Source organism: Mastigoproctus giganteus, chromosome 12 (genome assembly GCF_048544385.1).
Source record: "Mastigoproctus giganteus isolate SK-2022 chromosome 12, ASM4854438v1, whole genome shotgun sequence".
Taxonomy (NCBI): Eukaryota; Metazoa; Arthropoda; class Arachnida; order Uropygi; family Thelyphonidae; genus Mastigoproctus; species Mastigoproctus giganteus.
In genome coordinates this window covers 92,375,540-92,387,915 of record NC_143586.1, presented here as the reverse complement: position 1 = coordinate 92,387,915, position 12,376 = coordinate 92,375,540, and the positions used below count along the sequence as shown (strand labels likewise).

At 40.4% G+C, this 12,376-nt stretch overlaps 1 protein-coding gene across 1 annotated transcript in view; it reads right to left on the bottom strand.

Moving 5' to 3' along the window:
• Window positions 1–12,376, bottom strand: part of LOC150077276 (protein saal1-like) — a 242,943-nt gene that overhangs the window by 20,297 nt on the left and 210,270 nt on the right. The window lies entirely within an intron of this gene.

Sequence of the window (12,376 nt, the reverse complement as noted above, 5' to 3'; positions counted from 1 at the left end):
ATCTCGAACTAGATAGCATAAGCTTAGCATAGTATAGTATAGTACATAATATAATATTGTCAATTAATCAGTAAATCTATTAATCTTGTTGAACTTCATTGTCAACTAAATTGTACTTTTAACTATATACATATAACGACTTAGATTATGTAACATAAATAATTAGCCAAAAATAAATAATTAATACATAACTTGATACGGAGGTTATATAAAGGAATTTCGTAGATAACACTCGATACTGAAACATAAATATAGCGTTATAACTGTGTTGGAATACAAGTTTAGGGTTTTAATTTTGTACTAAAATTGAAATTTTTATAGAAATTAAATCAAAATCATGACTCAGACCAGAGCAACAAAGCAAAAGGCTCAAGCTAATGGGAGTGCTGTGGCTCAGGGAAGAACTGAGGGGGGCAGTTGCCCTCTGAATCACAGCCTTTTAAAATGCACTATTTGCTTGATGTTTGTGGAGCAATCAGGAACGGGACATGATACTGCCATGGGGGATATCTTTGTATGTGCGCGATTACCATTAGCATTAACATTAGCATTAGTAGAGGCATATGATGCAAGAAAGCAAGCTTATTCAGCATCAGCCGGAAAAAAAACCACTCCCATTTCACCCCTCCTTTCGTTCGAAATACCTGTCCAGTTGAGCTTTAAATTTGTTTAGGCTATCAACTTCAACAACAAGTGATGGAAGTCGGTTCCTCCAACCAACCACCCGCTGGCCAAAGGCAAATTTCCGCACATCTATCCTACATCTGTCTTTCCTCCATATGCCTAGTCTCCAGACTCTGTAATTTGCAAAACTTAAGCCTTTCTTCGTAAGAGCAACCCTTTGTTCCATTCACTAATCTTGTTGCCCTTCTCTGTACCCGTTCCAGCAGCTCTACATCCTTCTTGAAATGAGGCCTCCAGACCTGTATACAGTACTCAAGATGTGGCCTAACCATTGCCTTATACAAGGGAATAATCACCTCCTTATCCCTGCTAGAAAAATTCCTGTATATCATTGACAACACACCATGAGTTACTCTTGCAGCTCGTCTGCACTGCTCAGAGAACTTCATATCTGCCTGCACAATTACCCCCAGGTCCTTTTCATTCTCCACCACTGTCAGTGTAGTACCGCAGAGTTGATACGTTGCTCTGGGGTTACTGTTTCCCATATGTAGTACTTTACATTTGTCAATGTTAAACTTCATTTGCCACCTCTCAGCCCATTTGTTCAACATTTCCAGATCCTGTTGCAGCAGCATAGCGTCAGTGGTTTCCTTAACAACCCTGCCAACCTTTGTATCATCTGCAAACTTGGACATTAAACTTGATATCCCATCATCAATATCATTCATAAACACCGAAAACAACAACGGACCCAACACCGAACCCTGAGGAACTCCACTACTAACATTAGTCCACGTTGAGCAGTGTCCATTGATTACCACTCTGTCTTCTGCCACTCAACCATCCCCTTATCCATAGCAGCAATTTGCCTCCAATGCCACACTGCTCCAATTTGTGCAGCAGTCTTCCATGTGCAACAGTATCAAAAGCCTTTCTAAGATCCAAATATATAATATCAAAGTTATTCCCTGCATCCAGTTCTTTTGTGACTACATCATAGTATCCAATCAAATTGGTCAGGCAAGACCTGCCCTTAACAAAACCGTGCTGCGTCTGAGCTATAACTGAATTCTTGTCTAGATGATCCTGCAGTGCTTCTTTAACCAGTGCCTCCATTAATTTACCTGGAACAGAAGTTAAACTAACAGGTCTATAATTACTTGTGTCAGCCTTTGATCCTCCTTTGTGAATTGGGGTTACACTTGCACATCTCCAGTCTATGGGTACCTCCCCTGAGTCCAAAGAAGCTCTCATAATTATGGCTAGGGGTTTGCTTACTTCCTTTGCTGCCGCCTTTAATATAACTGGATAGATCCCATCCACCCCAGGTGCCTTTTTTATGTTTATCCTCAACAATCTCTCCTCCACTTTCCTCTCAGTTATTACAAAATCATCCAGCTCACTGCCAATGTTTACTTTACCTACATCATTCTCCTTCCTGAATAACTCCTCATGCGTGAATGTAGATGCAAAATACTTGTTTAGATTGTTAGCCACCTGAGCAGGATCCTCAACTGTTGAACCATCAATATCCAGTGGACCAATCTGATTCATCCCTTTCCTTCTTGAGTTTAAATATGTAAAGAACTCTTTTCTGTTTTTCTTTGCATCCTTTGCTAAGGATTTTTCGTAGTCTGCCTCTGCCTAATCTCCTTTGTGACTTGGTTACAGACCAACTTATATCTACCATAGACTTCCATGTCAACCATTAATTTGTATGTATCCCATGCATTTTCCTTCTCTGCCACATGTCTCATTAGTTCATCTGACAACCATTTAGGCCTAAACCTTGAACAATATTTCTTAGTTGGTATGTAAAGCCTGGTAGCCTCCAAGATTAGTTCCTTGAATGCTTCCCATTTTGAGTTTGCTGTTGGTAACATCATCAGTTGGTCCCACTGTATAGAATTTAAATACTGTCTCAGACCATCATAGTCGCCTTTACGAAAACAAAAACCCTTCCCTTTACCTCTGATGGTAGTTACCTCCTTGAGTAAATCCCACTTCAACACACTGTGATCGCTGCCACCTAGTGGTTCATTTATCTGCAGATTCTTAATGCATGAAGAATCACTACTGATAATCAGATCAAGAGTATTGCTCCCTCTTGTTGCCTCACGAACATGCTGATGTAGAAAACAATCATCCAATAAATTCACAAAAGCCTTGCTAGTGTGCGAGTGACCAACCCACAAATTCCAGTCAATATCTGGGAAATTAAAATCCCCCATTATAAGACTCTCTGATTTACTGGCCCACTCTATTTCCCTGTACAATATCTTATTATACTCATCAGAGTCATTAGGCCTATAGCAAACTCCTACTCTCAATTTTGATTTCCCAATGCTTATGTCACACCAAACTGACTCGACGCTGCCCTGTCCATCGATGTCGACTGGCTTCACTTCCTTGGACTTTATGTGTTTCTTAATTAATAGCATAACCTCTCCTCCGCTCCTGTCCTGTCTATCCTTTCTATACACATTGTATTCCCCAAATTGCAGTTCCGCATTACTTATATCTGTGTGACACCACGTCTCTGATATCCCAACAATATCTGCCTTTGATGTTTTGAGCAATACCTCAAATTCATCAAATTTATTTACCAAACTCCTAGCATTGGTGTACACGCAGGTATACATGCACCTGTTTCTGTTCTTAGCTACCCTAACACAACCCATGTGTTTACTTGTACCGCAATGACTCCCAGCAGTCTCTGAAATATCCTGCATCTTGTTTTTCAGGCTTATGCTCATTTCAATAGAAGCAGTGCAAGAATCACTTCCACCTCTGCCAGCGGCTACTGTTAATCTATTAGTCCTTGTATCCCCCCCAACTAGCAGTTTTCCGACCCACCTAACACTGCCTCGACAGCATCAGCAAAAATTCTTGCACCCTTTCTATTTAAGTGTATCCCATCCCTGTAGAAGCAATCTCTCCTGTTAACAAGTACAGTCCAGGCTGAAAAAAATTCTACCCCTTGAGCCTTGCACAATCCCTCCAGGGCCGAATTGATCGACAAGGCTCTCATCATATACTCCCTCCTATCGTGTCTGGGCAGAATTGCAGACACTTTCAAATTCAACCCTAATTCACAGCTTTTTTTCAACAGGTCTCCTACTCTTAATATCATTAGTGCCAACGTGTACAACTATATCACCTTTTGTGCCCTTAAAAGATGATATCCACTCTACAACGTCATCAACCTTTGCCCCTGGCAGACATACCCTGGTCCTATTCCACCTATCCTTTTTACAAAGCATGTTCCCCGTTTCCCTGACAATAGAGTCACCAACAACTACTAGTTCCTGTGGGACCAGCGCATTCTGCCTAGGGGGCTGCCTCTGTGTTGCCTGATGACCAAGTGCAAGCTCTGGTGTTGATGTGGGCAGCTGAGAGCTTGATGGGCCCCTCAATTTATTTCCTTCGAGGGCATCCACCCTGTCCTTCAAGCTCTCATAAAGGCCCATAACAACGCTGAGTTGTCGCCTGATTTCCTTGCACTCCTTACATCGTGCACACACAAAGACATCCCCCTTGGCAGTATCATGTCCCGTACCCGACTGCTCCGCAAACATCAAGCAAACAGTGCATTTTAAAAGACTGTGATTCAGAGGGCAACTGCCCCCCCCCTCAGTTCTCCCCTGAACCACAGCACTCCCATTAGCTTGAGCCTTTTGCTTTGCTGCTCTGGTCAGAGTCATGATTCCGATTTAATTCAATAAAATTTCAAAACAAAAATTAAATCCTTAAGTTATATCCCAAAACAGTTATGTTATATATATATTTTTTTGGTATCTAGTGTTTTCTACGAGTTCCCTTTATACAACTTCCGTATCACGTGTACCACTACAGTTATGTATTAATTATTTGTTACGATTAAGTCATTATATATATATAGAGTTAAAAATACAATTTAATTGACAATAAAGTTTATCAAGATTAATAGATTTACTGATTAATTGACAATATTATATTATGCACTATACTACACTAAGCTTATGCTATCGTGTAAAAATGGCGGGAATTCACGAACGGTACTTCTACGGACTCGTAAGTATTGATTAGCTTCCAAATCTCGCTATCTCAATTTAGAATAAACTAAGGATCCTGACTAGGTCTATAATCTACTTATAGAAGATAATTTGATATAACAATTGGTTAATAAATCGACTAAATTTGGTTAAAAAAAAAAAAAGACCTCTCGTTCAATTTGTGACACGTGGATTTGATACCGTTACCGATACTAAGTAGTACCTACAAAATCTCTGTCTAAGTTAAACTTTAAACTAAGTATCGTAACTAGGAATATAAAGCTACTCTAGAAAATAAGTTAATATGACAATTTAAACTAATAAATCAGAAAATAAATCAGGAAAAACTTCTCTGTTCGAAGAGCTTCAAGGAGCTAAGTCTGTACAGGCTACGTTCGCACCCAGACTCCTCCATGCAAGGAGTGTAAGGAAATCAGGCGAAAACTCAGCGTTGTTATGGGCCTATATGAGAGCTTGAAGGACAGGGTGGATGCCCTCGAAGGATTAAAAGTGAGGGGCCCATCAAGTTCTCAGCTGGCCACACCAACGGCAGAGCTTGCACTTGGGCATCACGCAACACAGCGGCAGACTCCAAGGCAGAATGCGCTGGTCCCAAAGGAACTAGTAGTTGTTGGTGACTCTATTGTCAGGGAAACAGTACACATGCTTTGTAAAAAGGATAGGTGGAACAGGACCAGGGTATGTCTGCCAGGTGCAAAGGGTGATGACGTTGTAGAGCGGATATCATCTTTTAAGGGCACAAAAGGTGATATAGTTGTACACGTTGGCACTAATGATATTAAGAGTAGGAGACCGGCGGAATTACTTAGCAAGTACAGGTCACTGTTGAAAAAAAGCCGTGAATTAGGGTTGAATTTGAAAGTGTCTGCAATTCTGCCCAGACACGATAGAAGGGAGTATATGATGAGAGCCCTGTCGATCAATTCGGGCCTGGAAAGATTGTGCAAGGCTCGAGGGGTAGAATTTTTTTCAGCCTGGTCTGTACTTGTTAACAGGAAAGGCTGCTTCTACAGGGATGGGATACACTTAAATAGAAAGGGTGCAAGAATGTTTGCTGAAGCTATCGAGGCAGTGTTAGGTGGGTTGGAAAACTGCTAGATTGGGGGGGATACAAGGACTAATAGATTAACAGTAGCCACTGGCAGAGGTGAAAGTGATTCTTGCCCTGCTTCTATAGGAATGTGCAGCAGCTGCGTGTGTGTGTGTGTGTGTGTGTGATATGGGTGTTTATTGGCGCATTAGCTGCTATGGCTATAGTGCGCCTATTCGTAGGAATATTAAAAAATAATCCAGTTTAAATTAGTTTCAGTCCTGTAGCCTATTTATAAAAGATGATACACTCCAATTTGTTTTAAAAAGCAGAAAAGTTTGTTAACATTTGCGTCCTCTCCAATGATATGATGTAATGTCAATGGTTCTGAACGATTAGCCAGATTTTGAAGTATCGCAGCTCGATGTTGTTGATACTGCGGACAGTCAATCAGAATGTGTTTGACTGTTAGATATTCTAAGTAGTGTGGACACTGAGGAGGATCATCGCCCATTAGTAGATGGAGGTGAGTCAGATGGGTGTGTCCTATTCTCATTCGTGTGAGTACCACTTCTTCCCGCTGCACTGTCTGATTGCTGGAGTGCCAGAGCTTTGGGTATTGTTTCAACTGGAAAAGTTTGTTATTGGTTTGGTTATGCCATAATTCTGTCCACTGTGCATGGCATGCTGCTTGAATTAAGATATTATAATCGGGCGCTGGAATAGGGATAGAAGTTTGGTCTGAACTTGGACTTTTGGCAGATATATCAGCCATTTCATTCCCTTTTATGCCTGAATGTGCTGGAATCCAGCAAAACTTCACTAGTTGTTGAAGATCATATATCTGCAATAACAAACTCCTGATTTTCATTACAATATGGTGATTCTTTTGAGATGTATTCTGCATTGCTTTAATTGAGCTGAGAGAGTCAGTATAAACTATATATTTTGCAGATGGATGTAGAGTCAAATTTTCTAGAGCTAACTGTATTGCATACAGTTCTGCTGAAAAGTTGCTATACTCAGGTGGAAGAGAAGCTGATATGATAGCAGAGGGAAACACTGCTGCTGCTCCAACAGTTGACAGTGATTTGGAACCATCCATATATATCGGTAAGAAGTCGGCATAGGTTTGAATATGGCTAGCATGGAGTTGTTGCACAGTCACTGCCGGTAGGGTTGGCAGGGTTGTTAAGGACACTACTGACACTATGCTGCTGCAACAGGATCTGGAACGGTTGAGCAGATGGGCTGAGAGGTAGCAAATGAAGTTTAACCTTGACAACTGTAAAGTACTACATATGGGAAACAGCAACCCCAGAGCAACGTATCAACTCTGTGGCACTACACTGACAGTGGTAGAGAATGAAAAGGACCTGGGGGTAATTGTACAGGCATATATGAAATTCTCTGAGCAGTGCAGACGGGCTGCAAGAGTAGCTCATGGTGTCTTATCAATGATATACAGGAATTTTTCTAGCAGGGATAGGGAGGTGATTATTCCCTTGTATAAGGCAATGGTCAGACCACACCTTGAGTACTGTATACAGGTCTGGAGACCTTATTTCAAGAAGAATGTAGAGCTGCTGGAACGAGTACAGAGAAGGGCAACAAGGTTAGTGAACGGAACGAAGGGTTGCTCTTATGAAGTAAGGCTTAAGTTTTGCAAATTACAGTGTCTGGAGACTAGGCACCGGCGAGGTAATCTAATAGAGGTGTACAAAGCCTTGAATGGTTTGAGCATGCTCAATGCTGATGGGATATTGCCTCTTGCTCAGAATAATCACCTGAGAGGGCATAAATTCAAATTGAGGAAAGACAGATGTAGGATAGATGTGCGAAATTTGCCTTTAGACAGCGGGTTGGTTGGTGGAACAGACTTCCATCCCTTGTTGTGGAAGTTGATAGCCTAAATAAATTTAAGGCTCAGCTGGACAGGTATTTCGAATGAATGGAGGGGTGAAGTGGAAGGGTTTTTTTTTTTTTTTTTTTTTGGCTGATGCTACATAAGCTTGCTTTCTTGCATCATATGTCTTTACTAATGCGAATGCTAATTGCTCCCCAAAAGTTTAAGTTGCATAATAGTTTCTGGTATAGGGGAAAAACACAGCTGGTCTTTCATGAGTTCCCAGAGAGTAAAATCTAAAGGAGTCAGATGTGCGGATCGAGGAGCCAAAAAATAAGTCCTACTCCTCTTCCAATCCACTTTCCAGGAAATGCTATGTTCAGGTAAGCAAGAATATTTCTTTGTGATAAAATGGCAGAGTTCCAGCCTGTTGAAAAATCAAATTGCTATCACTGTCATTCTGTAGCTGAGGCATAATGAAATTCTGTAACAAGTCCAGACACATGATTCCTGTGATAGTAGCTTCTCTAAAGAAGAAAGGAGGTTTGTTTGTTTGTTTGTTTGGTTTTTAGGAGCATTAGCAACTAAGGCCATATTGCTCCGGGATATGCGGTGGTCATTCCTTGACCTTTCCGCATCCTCCGTATTTGTTGGTGACGGGCTCGAACCCCTGTCTAATCAAGAAGCGTATGCTGCGCACTGCTGCTCCTTCCCACCTGGCTACGGAGGCGCCGAAGAAAGAAGGTGTGTACACTTTGGAAACTACGCATACTCATCATAAAAAGGCTGTTATCTCATTGCGGTTGGTAAATTCCATCATGATTAGAGTTTTGCAATTATACTGCAGTGTGCATATTTTCCAGTTGGTAAATAAAAACCTGAAGATGTCCTCTATCACCTGAAAGCAGGTTCAGGTTTGTATCAGGTATTCTATTCACACAATAACGGTTTAGTTTTGTAAAAGAAGTTTGCATAATTAAATATATAATACAGTGGGCCATGAACTTAATTCGTTCCATGAACCGGTTCTGGTAGCTTATATTCATTAAAATAGATCAATATGTGATACATTACTGGCTAGATTATGAGAAGACATATTTTGGTAAAACGTAACTCCCTCTATATTTAATAACTGTGATATGATGTGAAACTATCATGGTGATTCTCAAAATCTAAGCATAAAAAATTGTTAAAAACAGCATTTAAGTTCTTGGAGGTAAAAATCATGTTGGCTAGTGTAATTAGTTCTTCAAAAATACTTGGGTGCCGACAGATTCATCTGAAAGTCTACTTCAAATTTTATATTCTCTCAGTTCACTCTCAGTAGATGCTGGTTTGATTGAAAGTAAAGCCTTATGTTTTACTTGCTTTTAATGAAAAATGCACATTTAATTTTTAATGAATAACACTTTTATTTGTGTTATTTATTACAAAACCACTAATTTTTAATAAAAAATGAATATAAATTGCTTTTTTTTAGAGTATTTCATTTTCATTATGGATAATTAGATCACTCACTAGTTTTATTCCATATTCATAGTTTTTTCTCACATATAATACTTTTAATATGTTTAAATAAACTAATTAGCATTATCATTAGTAGAGGCACATGATGCAAGAAAGCAAGCTTATGCAGCATCAGCCAAAAAAAACCACTTCCATATCACCCCTCCGTTCATTCGAAATACCTGTCCAGCTGACCCTTAAATTTATTTAGGCTATCAACTTCCACAACAAGGGATGGAAGTCTGTTCCGCCAACCAACTACCCGCTGGCTAAAGGCAAATTTCCACACATCTATCCTACATCTGTCTTTCCTCCATATGAATTTATGCCCTCTCAGGTGATTACTCTGAGCAAGAGGAAGAATCCCATCGGATTCTTCATATTCTTCACAATCCTATCAGATCACCTAGCCGGTGTCTAGTCTCCAGACACTGTAATTTGCAAAACTTAAGCCTTTCTTCGTAAGAGCAACCCTTGGTTCCATTCACTAATCTTGTTGCCCTTCTCTGTACTCGTTCCAGCAGCTCTACATCATTCTTGAAATTAGGCCTCCAGACCTGTATATGGTACTCAAGGTGTGGCCTGACCATTGCCTTATACAAGGGAATAATCACCTCCCTGTCCCTGCTAGAAAAATTCCTGTATATCATTGATAAGATACCATGAGCTACTCTTGCAGCCCATCTGCACTGCTCAGAGAACTTCATATCTGCCTGCACAATTACCCCCAGGTCCTTTTCATTCTCTACCACTGTCAGTGTAGTACCACAGAGTTGATACGTTGCTCTGGGGTTGCTGTTTCCCATATGTAGTACTTTACAGTTGTCAATGTTAAACTTCATTTTCCACCTCTCAGCCCATCTGCTCAACCTTTCAGATCCTGTTGCAGCAGCAGCAGCATAGTGTCAGTAGTGTCCTTAACAACCCTGCCAACATTTGTATCGTCTGCAAACTTGGACATTAAGCTTGATATACCATCATCAATATCATTTATAAATACAGAAAACAATAATGGACCCGAAACTGAATCCTGAGGGACTCCACCAATAACATTAGTCCACAATGAGCAGTGTCCATTGATTACCACTCTCTGTCTTCTCCCCCTCGACCATCCCTTTATCCATAGCAGCAATTTGCCTCCAATGCCACACTGCTCCAATTTTTGCAGCAATCTTCCAAGTGCAACAGTATCAAAAGCCTTTCTAAGATCCAAATATATAATATCAAAGTTATTCCCTACATCCAGTTCTTTTGTGACTGCAACATAGTATCCAATCAAATTGGGCAGGCAAGACTTTCCTTTCACAAAACCATGCTGTGTCCAAGCTATAACTGAAGTTTTGTCTAGATGATCCTGCAGTGCTTCTTTAACCAGTGCCTCCATTAATTTTCCTGGAACAGATTAATTACTTGTGTCAGCCTTTGATCTATAATTACTATAATTACTTGTGTCAGCCTTTGATCTATAATTACTATAATTACTTGTGTCAGCCTTTGATCTATAATTACTATAATTACTTGTGTCAGCCTTTGATCCTCCTTCGTGAATTGGAGTCAACATTTGCACATCTCCAGTCTATGGGTACCTCCACTGAGTCCAAAGAAGCTCTCATAATTATGGCTAAGGGTTTGCTTACTTCCTCTGCTGCCTCCTTTAATATAACTGGATAGATCCCATCCACCCCAGGTGCCTTTCTTATGTTTATCCTCAACAATTTCTCCTCTACTTTCCTCTCAGTTATTACAAAATCATCTAGCTCACTGCCAGAGTTTACTTAACCTCTGGCATTCCCCTTCCCGAATAATTCCTCATATGTGAATGTAGATGCAAAATACTCGTTCAGTTTGTTAGCCACCTGAGCAGGATCGTCAACTGTTGAACCATCAATATACAGTGGACCAATCAGATTCATCCCTTTCCTTCTAAAGGTTTACATAGGTAAAGAACTCTTTTCTGTTTTTCTTTGCATCCTTTGCCAAGGATTTCTCATAATCTGCCTTTGCCTGCCTAACTTCCTTTGTGACTTGGTTACAGACCAGCTTATATCTATCATAGGCTTCACCCATTAATTTATATGTATCCCATGCCTTTTTATTCTCTGCCATATGTCTCATTAGTTCATCTGACATCCATTTTGGCCTAAACCTTGAACAATATTTCTTAGTTGGTATGTAAAGCCTAGTAGCTTCGAAGATAAGTTCTTTGAATGCTTCCCATTTTGAATTTGCTGTTGATAACATCATCAGTTGGTCCCACTGTATAGAATTTAAATACTGTCTCAGACCATCGTAGTCGCCTTTACGAAAGCAAAAACCCTTCCCTTTACCCCTGATGGTAGTTACCTCTTTGAGTAAATCCCACTTCAGCACAATTGATGACTGCCACCTAGTGGTTCCTTTATCTGCAGATTCTTAATGCATGAAGAATCACTACTGATAATCAGATCAAGAGTATTACTCCATCTAGTTGCCTCCCGAACATACTGATGTAGAAAACAATGATCCAATAAATCCAATTTTGATCTCTCACAATGCTTATGTTCACCAAATTGACTCAACACTGCACTGTCCAGCGATATCGACTGGCTTCACTTCCTTGGATTTTATGTGTTTCTTAACTAATAGCATAACCCCTCCTCCCTTCCTATCCTCTCTATCCTTTCTGTACAAATTGTACTCCCCAAATTCCAGTTCTGCACACCACGTCGATGATATCCCAACAATTTTTGCCTTTGATGTTTTGAGCAATACCTCAAATTCATCAAATTTATTTACCAAACTCCTAGCATTGGTGTACACGCAAGTATACATGCACCTGTTCCTATTCTTAGCTAGCCTAACACAACCCATGTGTTTACTTGTACCGCAATGACTCCCAGCAGTCTCTGAAATATCCTTCATCTTGTTTTCCAGGCTGCTGCTCATTCCAATAAAAGCAGTGCAAGAATCACTTTCACCTCTGCCAGTGGCTGCTGTTAATCTATTAGTCCTTGTATCCCCCCAAGCTGGCAGTTTTCCGACCCACCTAACGCTGCCTCGATAGCATCAGCAAATATTCTTGCACCCTTTCTATTTAAGTGTATCCCATCCCTGTAGAAGCAGTCTCTCTTGTTAACGAGTACAGACCAGGCTGGAAAAAATTCTACCCCTTGGGCCTTGCACAATCTTTCCAGGGCCGAACTGATTGACAAAGCACTCGTCATATACTCCCTGCTATCATGTCTGGGCAGAATTGTAGACACTTTCAAATTCAACCCTAATTCACGGCTTTTTTTCAACAGTGACCCGTACTTGTTAAGTAATTCTGCCAGT